Here is an 18,151-nt window from a genome sequence, read left to right as displayed (position 1 = left end):
AGACGTGGGAGCTTGTGAAGACGGGGTCGAGCGTGTGGCCGGCAGAGTGGGTCGGCGTTGTGACGAGTTGCTCCAGTCCGAGGTTGGCGAGGTTATCGATCAGGGTGGTGGAGTTGCTGTCGTTGTTGTTCTCAAGGTGAAAGTTCAGGTCTCCGAGGAGGACGTAGTCGGTGGAGGTCAAGGCGTGCGTGCTGATGAAGTCGGCGATGGTGTCGCTGAACTGGGGTCGGGGTCCTGGGGGTCTGTAGACGAGGGTGCCTTTGGGGTCTGTGTGGATCTGGAAATGCATGTGTTCGGCGGTGCTGAGAGTGTCGTCGGTGCTGGTCGAGACCCTGATGCTGTTCTTGTGGACGATGGCTCTGATTTGGGTCTGGCTCTTAGGAGCCTCCCAGACCAGAAATGTCTGGATTTTGGGTTGGAGAGCAAGAGTTTCCTTATCATTAAGATTAGTATATGAAAGATGGCGTAGTTGGCAGTATTAAACAAGTATTAGCTGATTCAGGTAATTTTATAGAAAGATGAGTGAATGAAAGCTCGAGAGAAAGATGCGATTTGGAAGCTTATGCATGATGAGTGGCCTTTATCTGCAAAGTGCATGGAAAGGTGTGATTGATAAATGCTCCATATGAACACAGCTGCATGTCCGTCTAAATGTTTGTTGAGATTGAATTCGTGGAGGCCAGGTATGGATTTTGGAGGCTGGCAAATGGGTACTTACAAGCGATGTTTGCATAACCAGTTACAGAGGATTATAAAATCAACTCTGTGACTTTGAATCTGGTGCACTGGGTGAAGCATTCCTGGTAGAAGATTGCGTTTGACGTCTTGGATTCATTCAATGTTTTGCCTGTTTATGTTGCTTTGGAGAGTGAGTGACTACGTCTGTTGAGAAGACTACCATTGATGTTGATATTGAATCTATGTTAGACGTTTTATTAATGAAGTTGTGCCAGAGTACTTGTTAAATAATGGAGTTAAAATTGGTGTCTAAAAGTATGCAGGGCTTTCTCAGTCAACGTGGAATCAAACATAGTTGCACTGCATTACATACAATAAAATAGATTATACATTTTGATAGCTGTACCAATTTTCAACGATATTGGTAAGGATCCGATGATGAAGAAGGAAAAGTTGCCTGTAATCTTCATTTTCCATCATATAAATCTCAACTGAATTCCGTAAAGTCCACCTGTCTTCTTTAGTATGTGAGATGAAGAATGACTTGTTGGACATTAAATATTATAAGTTCTAGACATCTATGGGATCCCGCAAATGAAATGCACTGAATGGGCTAATAGAGCACCCTAATGTATAGCCATGGTTAGCATGTTTAAAATGGAATTTGAAATTCCACCTAATTTTATTACTTGGTCCTAAGAATATTGGCTCTCATAATTCTTCCCTATCCCTCAAAAGGGAGTTTATTTGCGGTGATGGGCAATAAGAAATCTTTGTAGCTAATACATTCTCAAAACTGTCAAAAACTGTGTTAGTTTTTGTCTGTACATATTGCCAGATATGTCTGGCCATTCTGTTTTCATCTTTGCTTCTAAATATGATGTAGCACTGTGACTCGACTAAAGACTTAATTTCTTAAAATTTCTATTTCATTTGGCTATTGTTTTAGGAAAAAAAGACAGGGGGAAGTATAGTGTGCCTTTAACTAGGGGTTCATGTTTGTATGTTAAAGCAGAACGATGTTTCCTCTTGTATAAATTGTTCTGACATCTCTCCCACTCATGAGATATTCATTGTTTTTTTGAATTTCACAGACCTATAGTTATAAGTGATGAACTTATCCTTATGCGCAGATTACCATACAATCCCCTGAACAAAGGTACCATATGTCACTATAAGCTCTGTAGCATGTCTTTACAAGCTGCTGCACATCTGTAGCTTGTCTTGTGATAAGATTTAATAACAAACAGAAAGGTAATAGAGGGTCCAAGGGATTTTTTAGATTCATTCCGGATTAAATCCCCTGGTCCATATGATCAAACACCACAAGTAATCCGGGGTCTGAATATACCAGCTATTAATTTGAGGAGAGAAGAGAAAGAACTGAACACATTTGTCATCAAGAGTAGTACCACAAGGAAAAATAAAGGATTATAGAGTGAAGAGACCCTTGTCAGTGATTGGATTCCCATCACTCACCAACGTGATCATTGTCATCATTTGGGTATCCATCCAACTTTCCATTAACCCTCTTGATCATAGAGGGGTCATGGGTGGTTTATATTCTCAAGGGGGTCTTATAGAAAAGACAGAAGAACCGAGAGAAATATTTAGCTCTCATGAAACTTAGAAGGAAATCCCCAAGTAAATGTGGGAGTGATAAGTGCAGTGCAACCGTGTAAGTGTGGTTAAAAAAGGATTTGCAAAAGAAAAATCTATTTATTGAGATATCTATTGCAATCCTTATTAAAAACAGTGCAAAATAAGCAGTTGTAAAAAATCACTGCTTAAAAAACGGTCAACATGTTTCAGCCTACTGGACTAATGGTCCGCGGCTTTCTTCAGGACCTGTCTGTTAATACTATTGCAAAACCAAAATAATATCATAAAATGTGAAAAGTAAAGAGAGAACAATATACATGCAGGTTGGAATTAATACAACCTTTGATATCTTTTACTGATCCTACCGTATCAGCGAGATGTGTAGGACATCTGTAAAAGAAAATCAAAATACACAACGTGGTACTCTTAATGACAAAACATAGAATTACAAAATCTTCCGGCTGGTAAAAATTCTGAGGTATATAATATTATTAACCTCAAGACAGCTTCAAGTCTATAATACACTTATAGTCAAAACTTATTTTGCTCACCCGTCTGATACGAGGACTGGACCTCACCTCGCCTGGTGCCAACTCAGGTCAATTGAGGCCCCGCTCTAACAAACAAAGGGAAAGGGACAAGTAAAAATAGAACTCAAGGTTCAAACTATTTAGCAGATCACTCCATATGCCCAAACGTATATATATCAAAATAACTACATCCCTGTCAACTGATCAGAGAGGTAAAATTAAACTTAGATGTTGGATGTAAGATGAATATCCCTTCAAAAGCATAGCGAAAATCAATGTGCGGCTATTATGATACATCTAGTGACTCAATGTGTACAGGTTGGTATATGCCTAACAAGTATCGTAAGTCAAAAAACGTTCATCTCTGTGTCAAAATCTGACAAGTTAATATGCACGATCTCTAAGAACTCTGCAGCCATAGCGTATTGGAATAAGCTGCCGCTGTCTACGCTGCGATATTATGACTGAAAGACAGGACGCTTAATCATAAAAGTACATGGGACAAAAAGCGAGTATTATCAGTCTGTAAATCTAAAAAAGTCTTGAGGAGTTGTCTGCGCACGTTGCTCGGCTGAGACTGGTTTAAACATTAAACTCGGTCGAAAAACAACTGTACCCAACAAGATTCAACATAACATAGTCCAAGACACACCCGCACCGATCCTTACCTGTCCGTCGTTGCCTCGTGCTCAGACCAAGCTGGGTATGGAGGTAACGTGCAGGAAGGTCGGTCGGTCTTTTGTATCTTCAGCAGTTCACAGGTGAAACCAATTCAGAACGTCGTGTCGCTCTCTGGCTGCGTCACGTCGAACTACTAGATGACGTCAAGGACGTCGGAAAATGTAGTCATTACAAAATCGTAACGCTCGTACGAATATGAGGAAATAAGCTTGTCGTATTAAGCAATTACAGTTATTTCCAGAATACGTGCTAGTTATCAACAATAAAACCATAAGAGGAAAATATAATACCAACAGCAGTCAATTGCTCCCATAAAACAAAACCAGCGTAAATACGCCTGAAAAACTACAGATCTATGTCATACTCATTGGGAGATGTAGTTTTAAACGTATCAGGTTAGTAGCTCCGGTTTAGGGATGATATTAGATGCTGTATTTATTCATATACCGCATATCTTAATGCGACCAAAACACAACAACAAAAGGCTAAATTTCTTATTCCACAGAGCTAAAATACCTCGTCAGCATGTGTGTTAGGAACTATAAACACAACTATGTCTGTCATTACAATAACAGGTACTTGCTCTCAGGGGCGTAGGAGACACTAAAATTCTGGGGGGGACAGGGACAACCTTGTGCACTTTCCAGTGACCCTATACAAATCACCGCCCGTTAAACAAATACAATCGCATACTTTCGAAGTGAAATATTGAGAAAGGCAGGCATGTAGTCACAGTTTGCATGTATGCTTTATTGTTATTTACATTCATATAGTAATGAGACCAAATGTTTAAAAAAAACATATATATGAATCTTGCATCTTAATGCACAAAGCAAACAAAGGCCGCTGACTTAGGGTGGGGGTGTTGTGTTTGCAAGTGCATTAGGGTTTGAAAAGTACCTGCTGCTGCATTCCTGGTCTCCAGCAATTTTCAGGCAACAATAAAAATGTGAAGATAACTTTGGTGATTAATGTTCTTTTTTTGAGAGAGATCGAAGGCTTGTCTAGTTAAAGTTTTGATTCAATAGGTCAGTGAGTTACTGCTTTTGTCTGAGATATTCTTTTGGTATTTGAAGTTTATAAGTTAAAATCCTAACATTGAACAGTGAGCTATTAACCGTCATCAAAGAGCTGCATAAAAACTTCAATGTATAGATTAGAACGTTATGATTTTTCCCCAGTCTTTACCTATCCTAATGTTGGAAAATGGGTTCATTAGGTTAGAAATCAATTCTGATTATTGAAGAGAACCCCCCATCCATGGTGTTATGTTTTACATTCTGAGTTTGTCTTTCTCTAGTGTTGCAAAGCCGCCCTGGGCACTCCCCAGCTTTTTGCTGACTGGTACTGGTGGTACCTGACTGACTGACCCTGGCCTCTGCCTAAACAGCCAGTGCTATTCTGAAAGAGGCACTTAAAAATACAGTGAAAACACCTACATACACTAGGGTGCACTATGGGTTAGGGTACCCCTATGATTGGCATGACCTCTCCTATAAGACCCTAGTACATAATAGGGCAGGGGGATTAGAACTACTTTTAAGTCCTTAGAATATAATAAGGCATGGCAGTTTAGAGGCCAGCAGCCCTTTCTGCACTTGCATGTGTGCACTGCTGACGCCTGAGGTCAGTTTAAAAGTAGGGCTGCTTTTAAAATGCAAATTGTGCCCAAACTCGACTTTTGGGTTTGGGGAACTTACAAATTAATCAACTACAATGTTGGGGCAAAATTAAGTGGAAAAATGTTTTCCACTTAACTATGGCTGTATCATATTTGCCACATAATACATCATCTGCTGCATAATCTAACGATTTCCTCCAAAACAATTTTGTAGCTCAAACGGATCACAAATTACTAAAAGAAATGTGACTTGTGTTGCTGTGAAGTTTAGGGCCCTTTGCAAAGGTTAGTAAAGAAAATGATTCCTAAGAAAACAATTGGTCCCAGACACTCCTAATGACACTCAAATTAATACCTGTAGGAGAGTGTAGTATGCAATCAATTCATACAACCAAAAATGCATGATGTAAAGGCACATTCAACAGGGAAATCTCATAGATAAGAGGCCAACCAAAGTCAATTAAATTGCAAACATCAATTTATTTCCCGCTGAATCATATTCATAAAATGCAAACTTAGGGGCTGACTACGATGGCAGGCGGACTTCAGTACCACCGCCATCGAATCGGGGAATGGGACCGCTGGCCTTCAAGGTGGAGGCCCCACGATAGGTATTACAATGCGACTGCCACTACGGTGTTCGCAGTACCTATCTTTTACATTGCAGCAGGTGCTGCTGGCTGCATCATCCGCCGCAAAGTAAAAAAAAAAAAGGAACATGTTAAATATATCGGTGCCTGCCACATGGTGCAGTGATATATTGTGGGGCATCATTGATGCCCCCCAGGACCCATGTCTGACTGCCAGGGGTAAAGGGGCCTGCTACGGGCCCCCAATGTCCCTTTCGCCAGCATTTCCATGGCAGGTGAACCGCCATTGATAAGCTGGCGGGTAAGGGACATCGTAATCCCTGCTGCGGTGCATGGTAGGCACCACTAGCATTATAGGAACCACGAGCCCCTCCACCACACCGGCGGGCTCAAGAAGCCCGTCGGGTGCGTGGTGGTTGGTCTTTCCGACCGCTAGGTAACCACCCGCCATTGTAATATGGCGGGCTGTGATGCAGTCACCAATGGCGGTGGGACCGCCACCGACGGGGTGACGTGGCGGTCCCACTGCCATTATAATCACCCCCAAGTTTGGTGTGCATGCACATCCTACATTGCCAACCCCTGGCAATTTGCACTGCTAGTGCTGGAAAAAGGCCAATGGAGGTACCAATGGGTGAGGTGGACTGGCCTCAAGGGTCTTGTGACCTCAGTGACAGATTCACTGTCGATCTAGGATGTGCTTCTTCATATGCCTGCCCATTACAAGACTGGAAGTGAACTGCAGTATGGATCGTGGTGGACAGGTCCACCTGCGGGTGCTAAGACACCTGGGCTTCTAAGGTCTATCTGGCCTTCTAAAGTGTAGTGTCAGAATAAGCTCTGTCAGGAGTGTGGTATGGTGAACTTGTCATGAAGGTCTGAACATGGTTCTCCAGTTCCAAATTCAGCAGCTCTGGCCAGAGTGCCACATCCTCTCCCACACTGAACACCATACTGCCCCACTGAGAGAAACTCGCACTGCCTTCAGCACAACTCAATTGTGCTGCGACTAAATTCAAATTATGCACTTGACAACAGTAAAATGCTGCCTGAAAAAAAATGAATAACACCCTGGAAAAAGCAAACACTCATAGGGAATGCAAGAATAAACAAAGCATTTGAACTGTAATCAGAAAAAAACATGGCTACCTTAACGGTTTTAAACTCATTATTCAGAAATCAGTAAGGGATTTTGCCTGAAAAGTTCAAGACATGGCTACAGGACCAGGAAGGGACCCCTTTCAATGTCCATTGCTTATATCCTTTCAAAATGTATGCAGTTTGGTTTAAAAAAGACCACATCCCCAAACACAGAGCCGCATTTTATAAGCTAAAATAATTAAAAAGTTGAAAACGATCATATTAAACGTTTCCACTCTACCCATCAACCAGGTATTGCAGTCCCTTTAGGAATGGCGCACTTACCCACCCTGGGAAAACAATGTTGTTCAAAGAAAGAAGATAAAAAGAAAGTAGCGCTTTCACTGGCAAACTCTGTAAAGTGGCGCTAATGAGTGTGGGTGTAAATAACAGTCTGGCCTGTCTGCTGTCCACTCTGTATTGCTTTATTTAGGTATTTAACTATTTTTTCTCTCCATTCCGAGGTTTTTCTTTACAATAGAAAACGGTCAGAAAATGAGGACATTTACAGCCAAAGTGTTCAGCCTTTTTTGGATCAATTTCACAGGGGAACAAATAAAGAAAAGGAGAGGCAAGAGAGAGTCCCTTAAGAGCTGCCTCTTGAAATCAGCACGTGAGCAGGAGCGAGACAGAGACAGAAAGAGATGGAGGAATAAAGAGAGGAGGGCAGCCGCCAGAGGCAGGTCAGGAGGAGTGGACACGGTCCTTGCCATGAAGGAGAAGAGACAGCGTTTATTTTTTCTCCGTTCTCTGCCCTTCCCAGAACGGCCGAGCCTTCCTGCAGCAGAACAAAAGGCAGAGGGCGGGTGGCCTCTGACTCCAGGCAGGTCAAGTGCAGGGCCATTAGGTAGCGCTTTCGCGTGCTAATGGCCCTGCGAATAACAGAAGGGAGAGGGGAAATTCCTTTGTCCCCTCGTCCCCCCCCCCCCTTGTCCCCCGTGTCCCCCCCACTCCAAAATCTGGGGGGGATATATCCCCCGCGTCCCCCACACTTCCTACGCCCATGCTTGCTCTAATGTTGCCTATGGAGCTAGATACTGATAGAGGTCATCAAAGCAAAAATTCTGGATCAAGAAACATAGATCCAAAAATGCCTAGAAATTGTCCCCTAATTCGTCAATATAACTCTAGAGAGCCCTCTATTTATGCAGTGAAGACCATGGTATGTCATCATTTAGACCTGTTGTGTCACTACATAATTTGAAAACCCATTTTTGTTCCCGCATGAAAAGAAAATGGGACACCTCTTCCACTCTTTTCATTGAAAAGAGGTACCAATTTAAGGGACAAACTAGTACATACTCGACCCATAGGCATGCCACCACGAGCTGTAGGAACATTATGGGATCTTCCTGCAGTGCACCGCCGAGCAGTGAGCAGGAGGAAGGAGGAAGGAGCAGGGAAACGCCGAAACTGCTACGGCCCCCGTACCCTCCGTCCAGCTTAATCTTGGCTTTGTTACCGGGCTCCAGCACCAGGCTCCCTTATCGGGAGGATAAACGGGGGGGGCAAACGGACCGCAGTTCGGCTCAGATTGGGCCGTAATTGAGCCTCAAACAACCGCAACAGGAGCTGCAGGAGCGGCAGGCGGAGGTCTGTTGAGTACGTTCAGACCCCCGGTTCTCACCTGAACTCCTCGTTGGCCGGGTACTTTTAGCAAATGCAAGGGCTACGGCATCTGTGGCAGTCAGGAGCCAGTGTTACAGAGGACAATTGAAGTGATTGCGCATACCTGCAATTGCCTTGCCTTCGCAGGCACTACATTACTTCCTACGTTGTCCCACTTACTTTAATGCTGGGGAGTTTCTTTGCCTGTTTGGTGGTGTTCTTTTGCTGCTCGCCTACACCACGATCATCCTGCTGAGCACCCCTGGTGGGACAAGGGTCCCAGGGGCAACGCCATCACCGCCGCACCATCCACGCTGGTTTGTACATTCTGGGGTGGACTGCAACCCCCAGAGTGCACCGCTGTCCCTGCCGTTCCCCGCAGCTGCCGCGAGTAAGGAGGAGGCGTGGCCAACGCGCTCATACCGCAGCCTCTCCCACCGCGACGCAGGACGCGCGCGAAGCCCGGAACAAGGGCGGGCCCGTCTGAGCCCGTCTGGGGCTGTCAGATTCCGGGCTGGGCCACCCCTCTGACATCTCCTATCAGCTGCGCCTTGCCGTGCTGGGCTTGGCTCCGCTACCACTGGTGATACCCTCTACAGCCGGGCTTTGCTCCGCTGTATGGTACGCCCGGACTACATCCCCCAGCATTCACGCTGCTTCGGACGACGTGGATCACGCAATTTCCAGGCGCCAGGGGGCGCATAAAGGACTGTGTGGGGCCGAGGCCCTTGTGCTGTATAATTTGGGTAACCCCTTCTGGACACGTCTGCTTTCGTTACCCCTGGTGACTTTCTTTTTCAGCCGGGCTTGGCTCCGCTACCACCGGTGATACCCTCTACAGCCGGGCTTTGCTCCGCTGTATGGTACGCCCGGACTACATCTTCCAGCATTCACGCTGCTTCGGACGACATGGATCACGCAATTCCCAGGCGCCAGGGGGCGCATAAAGGACTGTGTGGAACCTCGTCCCGCGGGACACGCGCGGGACAAGTCCAGGACAAGGTCGGTCCGTCCTAGGCCGTCAGAGGCCGAAGGAGGCTGGGCCAGTCCCTTTCGGCTGTGTGAGCGAGAATATTCCTATGAGATCTAATGTCATGCTTGAGGTTTGTTTAAATCATAATTAGGGTGTACTCATTTCACCTCTCATTTTGGTGTTGCCAATTGTTTAGAATAGTTTGGTATAACAACCGAGGGATGTTATATTGTTTTACTGGTTCATACTTTCAGAGTGTGGTACCGGGCTACATCGAGAACTAATAGGCTTGAGATAATGGGTAAAACTAAAGTAGTGACTAGTCGCCCTTGTACCAGACAAAATGTGCCTCTTATTACCCCTCTTCCAAGCCTTACGGCAATTGATAAAATGTTGCAAAAAACTATAGGGGTGGTGGCAAATGCAATTGAAAATACTGAGCGACGCTTGTCTCTGACCCCAAGTTTAATTTCTTCTTCAATTCTTGGGAATGTTTCTATTCCAATAGACAACAATTTGGTCTCGTCTCTTGCATCCTCTTTTGCCGAGCTCCCCTGTGCCCAAACTCTCTTCGTGGATAGCCCTGTGGGTACTCTATCGAGCACCACACCACTACCTCAGGTTTTCCAAGTAACACCTAGGACCCAAAAACCCCGGGGGGGAAAAAAAAAAGGTCAAGCTATGTACTAAACCTCCTACGAATAACCCTGCACCCAGAACATCTTTTAATGCGGGTCCAAAACAACCGTCTGCCCCTCTAGCACCCCCGATATGGGCTACCCATCTTGTAATAGATTTACAAACCCAACTGGAATCACTCATTACTTCTCAATTTAAAATTCTGATGAGTAAGATTGATCGAGTGGTATCTCTAATTAATAGTAAACCATTTGGGCATTTGGCTGCCCCTTCTGGGAGTGGGATTTCCCACAAGCCCACTGTAACTTTCTTGCCTAGTCATCAAGGTACCAGTTCTACAGCTCGCCCTTCTGGTGTGAACGATAGTGGAGCACAGGCATTACCTAGTACGACCATACCCCCTTCCACTCTAGGTCTAAGTGCCCCTGACCCCCTCTTATTTTCTAGGCTGTCTTTACCTGTTCCTAATTTGCCACTCTTCTACCTTTTTTAATTCAACATCGAGCAAGAGGAGAGAGGATAGTGTTTCTATATCCCAATTTAAAGATGGGAATGTTCATAGTACTGGGCAACCTCCACCATCACTTTCTCCACACTTACCTCCGGAGGCCTCGCCATATGTGGTGGTTCTTACTGGTGTTCCCCCCCTGTCTGGCGCACGCCAGGAATCCTATCACGAACTGAAGAACAAGGTTACACATTGGTTAAATACTTATAGATCTTTACCAAGAGGGAGTACTGGGGAAATTTTGTTTGTCCGAAGGGTGGGTTGGCTGGGAGTGAATCAAAAAGATAAAGGAGGGGATTGTGTTATTATTAATTTCAGGGATCCCAGAGTGGCCAATTTTATTCTTGAATGGCATGATCGGTCTTCCCAGAGTTTAATTTTACCTATGCCTCTGAGTTATTTTTACCAACGGCCAGTTGGCCTGGCAAGGTCCGATCTAAGGAACCCCCACTCTGGCCCACACACTGTTACCTATAGTATTCCCGTTGCCAACTCTTTTGGTTGTTTGGACAACGAGGCTTGACTAGTTCCCTTTGTGGGGGCAACTGGTCCACCTTATGGTCGGCCTAATATCCCTAAGTTGGAGGGGGAGAGTGCAGAGGGAGGTTTTTCTATGGTTTGCGCCGCCAAAGCACCTGTGACTCCCCCTGGCTCCATTATTGGTATTTTCAATGATGATGTACGTTTGTCTCCAACACCTCACCGTGGTCATTTTGTGAGCTCAGAGATTGTATCTCTTAGCTCCTCCGACAATGCACACTCTGGCTCCTTAATAGGGTCATAGAATGTAGCGGGGCTGGGTCCCAAACTCTGCAACCCTGACTGGGAGACACTGATAGATAATTACGATCTCTGTCTCTTCCAAGAGACTTGGATGACAACCTCTCCGGTCAAGGTTGGTTTTGCTTCTTATAATGTCCCGGCTGTGCAGGGTCCCAGGGGGCGTCCCTTGGGGGGACTATGTACTTGGGTGGCTACCCATTTGGGGTGTACAGTTAGTGTTATTGATTCCCAATCCTCGGATATTCTCTGTATAATTCTGAAGTTCGGGGATGGTACTTCGATACTAGTAATTAATATCTACTTACGCCCCACTCCTTCACATCTAGGTATCATCATTCTTAATGCCCTTAATGACCTTCTGATTTTGTTTTCTGCCCTCCCATATAAGATCATTGGTGGTGATTTCAACTGCCACTTTGAACCCCTGGTTGGCATACCCTCTGTTACTACTGAGGTAGATTTATCCTGGAACATTCAGGACTGTCTCATGTACCCTGCTCCGCGTCTTACACCTTTGGCTATTGAGATTAACAAGCTCGTAGTATCTTATTCATTGCGAGCTTGTAATGGTAGACTTGCCCCAGACACCCCCGGGAAGCACACTTATAATAGACTGGGCAAAAGTTCAACCATTGATTACATCTTGGTTTCTGTGGAGTTTTGGTCCCATCTTAAACCTCTTACCATAGTGGACAGGGCTGATAGTGACCATAATCTCCTCAGTTTGGAATTCTTATACCATCTGGATGCAGCTCGAGCCCTAGGGACTTTAGCTCAATCTGCAGTACCCAATCTATTAGCGGTGGCTGGTGGTCGTCGCATCAGGTGGGCTAAGTTTCTGTCTACGCCAAACAATATTTTGGCTTTTTATTCACAGGTGGTCACTCACTTAGCCGAAGTTTCTATTCTTATGGAGGCCAGACAGGGTCCATTAAATTTTGAAGCCTGAGAGACTATCCATTCCAAACTTTTTTCAATGGCCGCTAGCTTTTTTTATATTTCGGTAAAATCTAAGCCAAATGGGGTAAGGAAACAAGCCAATTGGTATAACTCTAGCTGTAAGGATGCTAAACGGGCCCTTCTATGGGAAGTGAAACATGGGACGTCTCATAGCATCAGAGGAGCTAGGTCTTTGTATAAAATCGTTACATCTATAGCTAAAAAAGACTGGGAGGTAGACAGGTGGGCTAATATAAAGGACGCCCTGGATAGTCATGATTCCAGGACCTTCTGGAACTTAGTCAGGTGTGGTAGAAGTGAAGGATCCCCAGCCATAACACCTGGTCTTAGTGAGGAGGTTTGGTTCAGGCATTTTAAGCTCCTTTTTAGTGTCCCGATAAATGACACTGTGGTTGAACCTTCACCTTTTTTAATTAACATATTTCCCCAAGCCCCTATTGAAGTCGGGGATTCTGATTTACTTCTCTGCACCTCTTCAGAAATCCAGGTTGCCCTACTGAGTCTTTCTTCTGCTAAAGCCCCTGGTCTAGATAGGATCCCTGGGGATCTATTCAAAAGTGAACCAACGGTTTGGGTCCCATACCTGAAGATATATTTTAATGCAATTCTTTCGGGTATGGCTATCCCTTATACTTGGAAGGGTGCAGAAATGATCCCTATTTATAAAAAGGCCCCCCCTCTAGATCCAGTAAACTATCGGCCTATCAGTCTTATTGATGTCCTCCAGAAGGTGTTCGCCCGAATCTTATTAACTCGGCTAGAAAGCTGGATGGAAGAATTCCACATTCTATCGTCCTTCCAAGCAGGCTTTCGCCCTAGAGTTTCCACAATTGATCAACTGTTTAGGTTGCAGTTGATACACTGGAAAACGGTGTTCTTGGGGAAGGGTTCTCTTTACCTGATCTTTGTGGATCTTAGATCCACTTTTGATCTGGTACAGAGGGATAAGCTTTGGTCAATCCTACTCGAGATGGGCGCCCCTTCTTACCTCTGTGACCTCTTCAAGCGACTCCATTCTGGAACGTTTGCAAGGGTTCGCTATGGTAGGAACGGTGAGCTCTCTGCGCCCTTCCCGGTGGACAGGGGTGTTAGGCAGGGGTGTGTGTTGGCCCCTACCTTGTTCACTCTATTCATCAATGGTTTGATTACTCACCTTTTGGAGGCAAAGGATCTTGATTCCCCGATTCTAGCAGCACGTACAATACCGGCCCTAATGTTAGCTGATGACACCCTCCTACTTTCAAAATCTCCAATGGGAGCCCAGCGAACATTGGAGGCCTTTTGTTCTTTCTGCTCCTCGAGAAATTTGGAAATAAACCTTTCTAAAACTAAATATATGGTTTTTAATTCCAAACCATCAACCTATCCCCGTCCACATCTGGAGGGATGTTCTCTTGAGAAAGTCTCCACATTTGATTATCTGGGAGCTACCCTGAACGATGGTTAAGGCTAATCTTAAGTTAATACAATTATCAGGGGGAATTCTAAAGGTTTTTAATGAATTTTCTTATAAACCCGTGGGTCCCCCAGTGGAAATTTATAGGGCCCAGGCCGGGGGAGCAGCATTATACGGTGTAGAGCTCTGGGGCCACGTTAATGCCAGCTCTATGTCCGTTACCGAAAATAATTTTATTAGACGTCTTTTAAACCTCCCTACGAGCACCCCTTTGATCCCCTTAAGATTGGATTTGGGATTGTGTCCTATACAGGAGACTATTCTTCATCGACCTCTGTTTTACTGGAGGAGACTTTGGTCTACTCCAGAGTTATTAAGCTATAAGGAGGAGTTAGTTGATCTTTTGTCTATAAGGGGATCGGGCAAAATTGCGTGGCTTAAACATGTCAAACAACTCTGCTACGCTATACATAGGGAAGATTTGTGGACCTCACCAGAAACTTCTTGCTCTCCGACTAGCAAGAGGGCGTTGGGGGGCATTCTTAAACAGCATCACCTGAATTTCCGTGATCTGGACTCTAGCATGGGCAGGCTGTCTCTTAAAATCTTGGAGGTCAAGGATTATTATGCTTTTGAAAAGTTTTTGGATGACATCCAGCCCTCGCTAGCTAAAAAACGTTATCTTCAGTTCAGACACGGATCTTTACCTCTGAGGGCTTTGACAAACAAATGGATGCCCTCGTCATCCAGGTGGTGCCCTTGCCCTGACTGCGAGCATGTAGAGGAGACAGATGTGCATGTTTTGCTTTTCTGTCCCTCCTATAACAGGGCCCGATCTAAATGGATTATTTCCCTTTTTTAAATTAAGAGGTCTTAGGGACTACAGGGAAGTTTTTAGACTATTAAAATATGATACGACCCCTGTGTTTGCCTTTGCCGCTTCGAGATTTCTTCTCTCTATGTGGTTCGCAAGAAATGTAATGATTAAGGCAAACCATGAGTAGCATTATGTTGTTTTATTTATAGATCTACTGTCCCTCTTCCTGGTCATTAACTGTTTTCATTGTTGATACTGTTTTTTAAGCACATTTTAATTATTTTATCTATTGTATTATGGCTGAGTATGTAATATGAATTTTTATCATTGTATCTTTGTATTATATTTCTGTGCTTTTATGGTTTTTAACCAAAATAAAGCTGTGAATGACTAGAGTTATATTAACGAATTGGGGGACAATTTCGAGGCATTTTAGGATCTATGTTTCTCGATCCAGAATTTTTGCTTTGATGACCTCTATCAATATCTAGCTCCATGGGCAACTTTAGAGCAAGTTATTGTAATGACAGACATAGTTTAAAAAAAAAAATGTATAAACCTTTTTATTGGATTTCATACTTATACATGTCATACATTAATCATACTCGTCTGCTGCAGTATTACAATTAATAGTAACATTGTCGTGACAAATAGCAACGACAACAACCACCTCAAATGCATCCTCCTCAACACCGGCTCCATCCACAAGCACGCCATCGAACTTTGGGACCTCCTCGACACAACAGCACCAGACGTCGCCTTCCTCACGGAAACCTGGATGAACGCCTCCTCGGCCCCCGACATCGCCATAGCCATCCCGGAAGGCTACAAGATCACCCGGAAGGACCGCATCAACCAAACCGGAGGCGGAATCGCCATCGTCTACAAGAACACCATCAACATCACGACCAACACCGAAGACACACTCTCCGCCGCCGAACACCTACACTTCCAGATTCACACCACCCCAAGACCACCCTTGGAGGAACGCTCATCTACAGACCCCCGGGCCTGCGCACACAATTCAGCGAAACCATCACCGACTTCATCAGCCCGCACGCCCTAGCCTCACCAGAATACATCCTCCTAGGGGACCTGAACTTCCACCTGGAGAACAACAGCGACAACACCAGCCTCGGACTCAAGCAACTGGTGAACACCCCCACCCACCTCGCTGGCCACATGCTCGACCCCATCTTCTCCGCTAGCAACCACGTCTCCTTCAGCCACTCCACCAAACTACAGTGGACCGACCACAGATGCATCCACTTCACCTTCCAAAAGAATACATCACACCACCGTACACAACAAATCCCCCGCAGAAGCTGGAGCAAAATCACCACAGACCAGCTCTTCTCATCGCTGAGCCTGAACCCGCCAGCAAACACCGCTGACACCAACGACGCAGCCCACAACCTCGCACAGTGGATCACCAACTGCGCCGATGACCTCGCCCCACTGAAGAAACCCCCTTGCATGGCTGGCAACAGAAAGACCTCATGGTTCACAGACGCCCTCAAAGAATCAAAGAAATCCTGCCGTACCCTTGAAAAAACCTGGCGCCACGAACGGACTACAGAAAACATGACAGCCCTCAAGAACGCCACTTGCGAACACCACCAGCTGATCCACACCACCAAAAGGTCATCGTTCAAAAAGCGGCTCGACAGCAACACCAACAGCAAGGAACTCTTCAGCATCGTCAAAGAGCTCTCCAGCGCCAACAACAACGACATCACACCGTCACAAGACCTCTGCAACTCCCTCGCCACGTACTTCCACCGCAAAATCGCAGACATACACGACAGCTTCGGACCCCAGACTTCGCCTCCAGTCACCGAACCAACGACGCCCACCACCACCCTCAGCGCCTGGACCCCCATCAGCACTGAAGACATCACCTACGTCATGAACACCATCCACTCTGGCTCCCCCTCTGACCCATGCCCACATCATATCTTCAACAAAGCCGACATCATCTTTGCACCCCACCTCCGGAACGTCATAAACAACTCCATCACATCAGCCACCTTCCCTGAGAGCTGGAAGCACGCAGAAAACAACGCCCTTCTGAACAAACCCACAGCGGACCCCAAAGACCTCAAGAACTTCCGCCCCATCTCTCTTCTGCCCTTCCCGGCTAAAGTCATCGTGAAGACCATCAATAAACAGCTATCTGCATTCCTCGAGGCAAACAACTCGCTCGACCCGTCCCAGTCTGGATTTCGAGCCAACCACAGCACCGAGACCGCCCTCATCGCAGCCACCGACGACATCAGGACCCTGATGGACAACAGAGAAACAACCGCTCTCATCCTCCTAGACCTCTCGGCAGGCTTTGACACCGTATGCCATCGCACCCTAATAACCCGCCTCTTCAACACTGGAATCCAAGGAAAGGCCCTGGACTGGATCACCTCGTTCCTCTCCGATAGAACCAAGAGAGTCCGCCTCCCTCCCTTCCGCTTAGAGGCCACCAAGATCATCTGCGGCGTACCCCAAGGCTCCTCGCTCAGCCCAACACTCTTCAATATCTACATGAGCCCCCTCGCCGCCATCGCATGCAGACACAACATCAACATCATCTCCTACGCCGACGACACCCAGCTGATACTCTCCCTCACCAAAGACCCAGCCACCGCCAAATCCAACCTCCAGGAAGGGATGAAAGACATCGCAGAATGGATGAAGCTCAGTCGCCTGAAGCTGAACTCAGACAAAACAGAAGTCCTCATCCTCGGAGAATCCCCATCCGCCTGGGACGACTCCTGGTGGCCCACAGCGCTGGGCACCGCACCGACACCCACGAACCACGCACGCAACCTGGGATTCATCCTGGACTCCTCCCTCACAATGACCAAGCAAGTCAACGCCGTCTCATCCTCTTGCTTCAACACCCTACGCATGCTCCGAAAAAACTTCAGGTGGATCCCCACCGAAACCAGAAAGACCGTCACCCAGGCCCTCGTCACCAGCCGACTGGACTACGGAAACGCGCTATACGCAGGAACCACTGCCAAACTTCAGAAACGACTCCAACGCATACAGAACGCCTCCGCACGACTCATTCTCGACATCCCTCGCCACAGCCACATATCCGCCCACCTGAGAAACCTGCACTGGCTCCCTGTCAGCAAGAGGATCACTTTCTGGCTCCTCACCCACGCACACAAAGCGCTCCACGACATGGGCCCCGAAGACCTTAACAGCCGCCTCTCGTTCTACACCCCCACCCGCCAGCTCCGCTCTGCCAACCTCGCCCTCACCACGTCCCACGGATACGCAGAACCACCACCGGAGGAAGATCGTTCTCCTACCTGGCAGCCAAAACATGGAACTCCCTCCCCGCACAACTACGACTGACACAGGACCATCTAACCTTCAGGAAACACCTCAAGACCTGGCTATTCGAACAGTAGCAGCACCCCCCACCCCAGCGCCTTGAGACCCTCGCGGGTGAGTAGCGCGCTATATAAATGTACTGATTGATTGATTGAGTCGAGCAACGTGCGCAGACAACTCCTCAAGACTTTTTCAGATTTACAGACTGATGATACTCACTTTTTGTCCCATGTACTTTTATGATTAAGCATCCAGTCTTTCAGTCATAATATCGCAGCGTAGA

At 46.2% G+C, this 18,151-nt stretch overlaps 1 long non-coding RNA gene across 1 annotated transcript in view; it reads right to left on the bottom strand.

Moving 5' to 3' along the window:
- The window catches only part of LOC146870942 (uncharacterized), a 48,683-nt gene extending 45,070 nt beyond the window's left edge, over positions 1-3,613 (bottom strand). The window contains exons 1-2 of the long non-coding RNA XR_014979902.1: positions 3,479-3,613; positions 2,832-2,896 (exon numbers count right to left, since the gene is read on the bottom strand). This is a non-coding gene — a long non-coding RNA (uncharacterized LOC146870942). The remainder of the gene's footprint in view (positions 1-2,831; positions 2,897-3,478) is intronic.
- Between the last annotated feature and the right edge of the window lie 14,538 nt (positions 3,614-18,151).

The sequence above is a fragment of the Triturus cristatus genome, chromosome 1_1, assembly GCF_964204655.1.
Source record: "Triturus cristatus chromosome 1_1, aTriCri1.1, whole genome shotgun sequence".
Classification (NCBI taxonomy): Eukaryota; Metazoa; Chordata; class Amphibia; order Caudata; family Salamandridae; genus Triturus; species Triturus cristatus.
The sequence above is the reverse complement of the archived record's forward strand: the minus strand, read 5'-3'. Positions and strand labels throughout refer to the sequence as shown.